At 38.5% G+C, this 9,100-nt stretch overlaps 1 long non-coding RNA gene across 1 annotated transcript; it reads left to right on the forward strand.

Moving 5' to 3' along the window:
• The first annotated feature begins 7,219 nt into the window (after nucleotides 1-7,219).
• On the forward strand, nucleotides 7,220-8,885 carry LOC124174155. Its single transcript, XR_006868887.1, has 2 exons — nucleotides 7,220-8,346; nucleotides 8,777-8,885. It is a non-coding gene; the product is annotated as an uncharacterized LOC124174155 (long non-coding RNA).
• The last annotated feature ends 215 nt before the right edge of the window (nucleotides 8,886-9,100 follow it).

Consider the following 9,100-nt stretch of genomic DNA (forward strand, 5'->3'; position numbering starts at 1 on the left):
AAATCCAGATTAGCGACTCTGAAAGACTTGAGCTACCCCACTACCCTTGAGCTACTGGTATTGTTAGCTAAGTGGATTAGTAGCAATTTTTGTAAGAAAGTCAACGCAGAAGAGGATGTTTATTGCTGATACATACCGTAACAGAATGCGGAAATTTACTTCATCCTGCAGCACAGCACTGCGATTGTTAAGGTGGCAAGACTGTGGGAAACAGCATCCTAAATAGTAGGCAATCACTCACACAAATGATGACAAAACCACTGGCACACGTGAGTGAATGGTCGCATATACAACAGGATGTAAAAGAGCGTAACAACATTGCTTTCAGGGAATTCAGCACCACACTATCCTCTGCTTACCATACTACTCAAACCTCTCAATTTCTCCCGGTAGGTCCACCCATGTCAGATGGGCCGAATGGCAAGAGCCAGACGAATGGCATTCCTCATGATGGTGACACGTAAAAGACACAGTTGAAATGGAAGTACCTACCAATAATCTCTTCCCTGAAAACATATTCAACCAAACAGCCAAACCAAATGGGCCTCCGAAAATCATTGAACGGGACCTGTCAGCAAAGCATAGGTGTCGCTCATGGCGGCAGTGGCGGCTCGTGAGTCAAATGCAGAGGGGGCGCACTCCACCGAGGGGTCATAAATTCTTAATATTTTGTGTATTTTAGTGATTTTTTTAAGACAATATAGGTATTCATTTTTGTGATACTATATGTTCCGTTGTTTTCAACAAAAATACCTAGTTTTCCTAATAAAGTTTGATTAATAAATACTAAATTCAGTAGACTCTCGGTCATACGGATCTTAGTCCGGACTCTCGATTGTGCTGATCAATGATCTTGAAGAATAAAAATATATTTGCTGCGAGATTTTTTACCAATACAAACGAAAATACGTAACTTTGCGTTTTAGCGCCTAAATTTTACGCGCTGATATGACCGCAATAGACTTCTTTTTCGTTTTTCAATCATAATGCGTTATTTGTCAAATCTATAGAATATTTGCAAATTAATTAGGTAGAAATGACACTTTTTTCACCTGAGGAGGGAGGGGAGTGTCAATGACCTCCATTAGGCAAGAAATACTTCCGGAATGCGCGCGCTTTGTTATTGCAGATGTAACCTTATTGCTGTGTTGTCGTTATTTCTTTCGTTTTTTACACACAGATCTCAACTTAATTCTCTCGTCAACTAATATTTTGACAACTAGGTATATATTATATTTCACGTCCTTCTTAATCTGTTCCACGTAGTCTATTCGTGGTCTTCCTTTTCCGTTCCTGTCATCCAGTTGTACCTCGTCTCCATCAGGCATTGATGTCTCCTGACAGTGGCGTAAATATGGGGGGAGTGAGGGGATACATCTTCCTTCAAAGCCTCAGAGAAATATAGAAAATATTTAAAACTCATGGACATCCAATAACTCTCGTCGGGATTGATGGACGAAGGATTAATAAAGGCAAGACGCAGACGAAAATATATTTTATTTGAGTATTTAATTTACATGGATCGATTTCAATTTTATTTGGGTTGAACAATTGTCGTGTTCCACCGTTTCTTCAGCGCATTCCATGCCGAGCCCAGGAGGCCGCGCTTTCGGCTCGTTATCCTGTTTAATGTGGGGATTCCCCTTCCGGTCCCCTTCGGTTCCGGTCAGGCCTATACCACGCACCCCCGAGGTCAGAGTAGGGCCGTGACCCTCCTCTGGCCCCGTTCATTCTCACTCACTCCACAGCTTGCTGACTGAGGTACGCATGGCCTCCTTTAATACTAGTATTAAAGAAGGTCATGCAGGAACCACTCGTGGAAGATGTCATCCATCGAGAAGTCACCTCCAGCCATCAGGCTGCGCTCGAAAGACCCATGGCCCCTCTCAACCAGCGGCTGAAAGTGGTGATAGGACTCCGAGCCCTCACCGCGGCCATCGTGGGGGACAGGTAGAAGCTCCGCCTCTCCTTCGTCTTCTATGTCCCCCAGGTAGCCCTCCTCCGAGATTTCGCTGGACGCATCCAGCGAAATCTCGGAGGGATCATCTCCCTCCACAACTCCCTCCATCACTGCTTCAGCCAGGACCGTCACCTCCTCCTCCGTCTCCTCCTCCTCCTGGCGTCCGCAGCAGCAAAGAATGCAGCCCATTTTTTCTCTTAGAAATGGCTTAAAGATACCAAGTCCACAACTAAGCAGCTAAAAAGGGCAAATGAGGAACCCGAGAAGTGGTCTCCATGGAAGTCCCATTGTTGCTCAGCGCCAGAGCCATGAACATCTCATCCATGCTAAAGACCTGGTCACACGGTACACGAAAACGACACATTCATTTCATCTGGCTTGTATAGGCGACTTCTTTGTTTACGTACGGCCCCGATAGTTATTTGGATTTGATATGATCTTGCTTGACCCTGATATCTCACTGATTGGATATGGGTAGCGAAAGAATGGAACACAAGAAAAGGGGATGGGTAAAAGGAAGGATCAGATGGAAAGGCCATTAATGTATGAACCGCGAGAATTGTCCAAGAATGAGATCCAAATGATCGTTAAAAGGTCATAAAAAAGCATGTGATAGGCAAAGAAATAAGTTTCATTTACTATTTACGCTGTATTTACTCGAGTTCCTGTTTTTGAATCCAGACCGACTGCAATACGAGTCGAAATTTTAGGTGTTGCGTTGACATGCAGCGAACGCTATGGGCATCGCAGTAATAAATGTTGAATTTACCTTGCCAAAAGCCTCATATTTCTAGTATATTCCTGTAGCGCGCGCCGATTCACAGGAGAAGGATGGAGGGAAATCACGACACACTCGCTTTCAAGACTAAAATTCAACTGCCTTTATTATGTCCTGTTTTTGATATCACAAGGCTTAAGGGCACGAGAAAATTTTAAAATGTGCTTTTATTATGGAACACTACTATCCAACAAAATTTGAACGATATCGGCGAAAGACACTTCGTGAATATTCCTTGTTAGGGGCTCCTTTGGACGAGAGGCCGGCCGCCCTTTACATTCCTTATTTTTCTCCGTGGTTTAATCGTAATCAGTATTTATTCTCGTAAACAACCACTTTCCTTATAATTTAATCCTACAATGGGTAGAATGATAGGTAAATTTATAGAGTTGTTTACAAAGGGAAATAAGTAACTTGATAAAATCCTGCGGTAACCATGATTTAAGAGTGTACTTACGTTGAGGATATCCCGTTCACAATATAGATAATGCATTTGACTCCATTCTGTGAATCATTAACCACTTATTCCTCTTATTTATGTCCTTTCGAACACAAGCAAAAAACTTCTCCGGCGAGTAAATAGAGGTACTAGACGACGGAGCACTTCATATGGTTTTATATGGGATACACGATTTATATGGTTTTCACACGATTTTCTATTGAAGGTCCACGCTGCAATACACTTACTGCATTAAGCAAATGATGTAGGTGTGTAATGTAGATCACAATCTGCAATCAACTTATTTGGATTTATTTTTTCCAATGCTCCCCAAACAATGGCCTTTATTTATTTCAACAACGCCTTGGCAACCCAAAATATTCACAATCCGAAGTTTGACGTTAAAACAGCAATTATATTCGCCAAATATGCGTTTGAGGCCCCACATGGACAGTTTTTCTATCCACTTCCTAGGTCTGTCATCAGTGGATACCGTGCCGTGATGTAACGTGCGCACGCTCCGTCACGTGTTTTCAAACAGTCGATGAAGATTATTTTTAATGACTCATATTTCAGCAATAAAACATTATTCAACCGCGAAATTTTCGGCAAGTACATTTGAGGTAAGTATCTTATTGTTCTAGTACTTTTAAAAAAGTGTGCATGTTCCCCATTGGTTTATATTCGGAGTTGAAATAATTTGTTGCTAAAAAAAACTATTATATTTCCAAATTATAGAATCACCCATGACCACATCACTGAATTAATTTTATTTTTAACTCATTTTTTTAAAGCAGAAGAGGTATATCAATTTAATGAAAAATGATCTCAAATTTTTTTTCCCATTTTTTCAAAAAATTGACTTATGTTTTTTGCTACTGTTGCGTTATGTTTCAATATGCCTGAATCAAAATCATTCTATAATAATAATGAACATTTTTACAATCATTTAAAGTGAAATTTTTTATTCTAGCGATAATTTTTAAAACATTTATTTAAACAAATAAAATGTCCTATTTTTCGTGTATTTTTTACATAATGTAGAGAAAAACTCTATGTTTTTCACCTTGCTTCACGAAGTGTTTATAGCTCCACATTATAAAATAAAGTGTCAACTTTAGTTATCAATTGAAAAATCTTGCCCCAATTGGCCACCCCGCCTCTCCTATCAAGTTATGTGCGTGAATGTCCAACCGCCCAACGCGGTGGTTAGATGCGAACATTTGTTCAGTCTTAGCTGTAGTCGAGGATAATTCGCTAAAAGTGAGACGAAATGAAAGTAGTCTACACTTACGTACACTACATACATTTAGCATTCCATATTAGTCTTATTGTTTCAATTTTTCCAAGGGCACGTAACGATTTCCTTCATAAGACATATGATGGACTCAACGATTTCTCAGGCAAGTCAGATTCTTGTCTCGGTTAGCGGGCGGCTGCAAAACATTACATATTAATTCTTCGAAAACCCAATTCTAACAACTATAAACTCACATATTCTGCTATCCCTACTCTCCAAGGCCTTATGTAGCTGCCATCAGCTCAAACGCTGAAAAGGGCACACGTGTATCGGAGCGCTGCACAGTGGTCTCAAATCGAAAAAAGCTGGCCAAAAGTCATGTTTTCGACTTTTTAAGAGGAAGTTTTGAATTATATATTCGGATTCTACAAGATATGGCCTACAATATTTCTTACCTTATTGGTCTGTGTGATTATTGTGCTGACTTGTGTAACCCGTCAAACATGGGCATGTTCAGCCTAAAACGCCCGAGGCGTAGAAATAGTCGATTTTAGGGTAATTAAACTTAATAAATGACTATTTTAATTTCATGGGGTTCATCTGTCAATTTTAATTCCATAAGTTTGCATATTTTTTCACAATATCATAGTATTTTTTGTTCGTTTCAGAATTGCTTATATAAATATTTAATTATTTGTAATGTTAGCTATTTTTGGGCCTATTTTTAGACAAATGTATCGATATAGTTTTGTGCTCCTCCGTGCTCCTCAAAGATTCCTATGCTGAATCCTTGGGAAAAGTATGTACAAGAAGAGGGAGAAAAAAATCTTGCCTATACTTGCCTATCCGACATGTAGAGGGTTTTAAGTTGACCGGTGCACCGCTCCGATGAAGGCGGCTGGCCGGCGGCCTGCGGAAGACCGAATGGCATTATCGCTAAAATACTTTTGTATCGGTGGTCGAACCCGCATGGTGTATACTCAGCATAATTCTACATCCTGTAAGATTACATACATCAAGTGCTTCACGCCTATCGTATGCACACTTCTCATTTGTGCACTCACTTTCAAATATTCATGAAACCAATGAGGGCCGGTTTCAATGCTCCTAATGAGAAAACGTATGTGTGATCAAAAGCAACTACTTCAGCCACTATGCGAGAACCTTACAGTAACCACAAGATGCTTTTCTCTGCAAAACTTTCTCCATATTTTTATGGAGAAGAGATCCTTTACATGCTGTACAGCGTTGTCAGCACGTTATTCCGAAATAAGGTCTTGGCGCGAAGAGTAATAAATGATCCATAATGCCATGGATTGTTCACAGGATCATTCAAACAACCCATAGACGTAGATAGGATGGAATTCGGAGGGAAAAATTCGTCTAAACCCACCAGGGAAGCGTGCATCTTGCAAGTGCATTTTTTCTCATATAATAACGGAATGAGGATGACCGCCTCCGGCACCAGATTCACTGCATGGATGTGGTGAATATTTCCCACTCAGTTTTATTTAATGAATTTCTTATTGAACAAGTGCTGTACTCCGAACTTTGGTAAAACGGCTAACTCGAGAAACTTCTCCTGTCCAGATAATTAAAGCACTTGGTTTGCCAATGTTTGGCACGCAAATTTCAGGATACGCCGGAAACTCAGAGGCAAGTCTATATGAGCTTGTATGTCTTTTATTCAATGTCAACTCATAATTTCCGGTTTATTATTGGTTAAAAATAGACAACTTTTAGAAATCACATTCATCGTTTCAGCCGTAAGTACACCTGTTAAATTTGATTTATGGGTGCCGCAAATGTTTTCGTACCTTGCGGTGTACGATACAAATACAGAGAGAAAAGAATATTCATAAGCGAAGAAGAAGGAATATGTCGTGGAATATTTGAAAACAAGATTTCGACAGAATGAAATCAAACATACCAAAAATATTCTGACGCGTTTTACGCGAAGAATCCCAGGTAAAAATATTTGGTCTGTAACTAATCTGGATCTGGTCTGTAACTGGTCTGAAAGGCTAAATTTTGTTCTGTAACTGGTCTGTAACAGAACTGGACTGGTCTGGATTTCAGAGAGGCAAAGGAAAATGGTCTGTAACTAGTCTGGAATTCTGGTCTGTAACTGTGCTGTAATATTCGATGGTGTGTAACTGATCTGGATCAACTGTCTGTAACTGTACTGTAATTTTCGATGGTCTGCATCTAGTCTGGATCTATTCTGTAACTATGCTGAAATATTCTATGAGTTTCAACTGGTCTGGAACTATTCTGGAAAAATTCCAAGTGAGTCAACTGGTCTGGATTCTGATGTGACATGAGATCTGATATTTTATTTGGTCATCTGCAATTGCTCTTAAATTTATTTGTAACAGTGAAATTATTATAATGTATATCAGGTATTGCTACTTAATGGAATTAGGAATCCTGGGCTATGGAGTGGTCAATTTTTAATGTCCATTAATTTTTTTTCAAGAAGGGTTACCATTTTATATTTGTTATTTCATAGATGAATTTCACATGGGTTCAAAGGTACCCACTGCCCACAATCATGGCTTGTGGAGAGTTGCGTTATTTGGATGGCATTAGAAAGGGCTGCATCATAAATTGAGACTAATATCAGAAGTACGTCTGATATTAGTCTCAATTTATGATGCAAACTTTAAGCATTTAAGCAAGCTTGGTAAAATAGTAAAAATATCACTTCTAAATGATTGCACAAGCAATGAAGGTTGAAATATCAAATAGGGTTTTGGAAAGTAGTTAGCAGTCAATAAAATAATTTGCAATGGTTTATTCTAATTCCAATGTATTTACCAATTTCAGGCAAAACTTTTTGCCCGCAACTTCCACTGTAATAAAAATGAACTCCTCCATGGTGGGTAGACATAGGGTAAATGAAGGGTAGTACCCTCCATGGTGTGTAGTTAACCCTCCATCAACCCATGCTCCACATTCCAGGGAGGGTAAGGCAAGGGTAGCACTACCATGGAAGAAGGATTCTTCCATGGCACTACCTTTCCTAAGATCTCCTTCACTCACCAAACATCTACACTTACATGTTACATACTAACATACCTACTTCTTTCAAAAAATTGCATTGCATTTCTGTAGGGAAGAGGTGCAGTTAATGAGCTGATTGTAAGAAAAATTTAATATCATCCAGCTAGTAGCGCTAACACACTTTATTTGGGCTATGGAAGCATAAAATAATATACTTAAGTATCTATTTGCCCCCTCAAATGCAAATGGATCTTAATTCAGAACACCGTGTATAAAATGGTAATAAGGTGAACGTAATGCATCATTTCAGTAACCCATTAAAATTAAAGCATTTGTTGAAGAGGAAAATATCTGAAAAGTCCCTCAGGTACCTTCGTGAAGGTACACCTCGCACCTATAAGAAGCAGGTGCACCTGCTCCAGAGAAATTTAGTTCTGTAAAAGAATGTAGTAACTGCGGTAGATACATATTTTGCGGATTAAAAATTTGAGTTACAATTTTTTCCCATTATATAACGTATTAAAAATCGTATTTTGAAACTTGCGCCAAAACAACCAGCGGCCATCTTCTATACCACGTGACCTAACAGCCATTGGCACTGGAATTTTGTTTACACTCGTAGATACAGTAGTTTCCGACTTTGTGAATTAATCTGTGCCTTAAAACCGTATTTTACAAGCAACTGTATGTTTAAGAACGTATGGATGAGGAAAATATAACGTTTTTCAAAGTGAAAACTTCCTAAAAGGAATCGAAAAAAATACTGTTTCATGCCAATTGCATACTATCACAATGAAATCAACGCCGGATAAAGTTTTTATTTACCGGGTTTGCGGAAAAAGTGGCTCCTTGCAGCACGTAGAGATTTAAAGAAGATGCATTGGTCAGCATCAACCCATCTCTGCTGCGCTGACTATTTTAATGTAAGTACATGGAACATATTTTTACAATCCATAGTAAATCAACGAACTTGAGTATCAACAATTTTTAGGACTAATGCAATTAATGAACTACTTCTTTCAACCCAATAGTTATAAAAGATTATTTATTACTACGTTCTCACTGTGATTACAATTTAGGTTGATCTTTGGCTTAACTTGTATATTAAAAATACAATTCATTCAGATCGATTAAGTTGAAATATTTCAAGTTACTTTTCTCGCGTTAGAAACCACATTGTTAGCAGTTTTTCATGGCATAATAAAGTATTAGCCACACTATAAATTCATTCGTGCATGAAAGGTTTTTCTTGAAATTGAATAACCATATTAGAGAATATGTGGAACAATTTTAAGTTACTTTGAGTACTTATTACTTAGCTGGTTATTAAATGTTACAATTCTCATTTTCCAGGATTGATGGCGATGGACACTAGACGTTTTCTCTACTACAATACATGTTAACTGTGTTACTATAACTAGAGAATGTTTTGAGTACATCAATAAATGTTAAATTGCCTGTATAGATTTATTTTATTGCATAGAAAATCATCCACCTCTATACGAATCCAAAATTTCCTGTTGCAGGGGATATGTTATTGATGGTTTGTCAAAAGTCATATGCTAACATGTTTTATCAACTTAGAACTTTGATGGGAGTTCACAGCTGAAATGCAGTTGCCATGTGTGAGTACAATGAATATCTTACGATCGGATTGACATTTGTTAAATTCTGAAT

Source organism: Ischnura elegans, chromosome 2 (genome assembly GCF_921293095.1).
Source record: "Ischnura elegans chromosome 2, ioIscEleg1.1, whole genome shotgun sequence".
NCBI classification, from domain to species: Eukaryota; Metazoa; Arthropoda; class Insecta; order Odonata; family Coenagrionidae; genus Ischnura; species Ischnura elegans.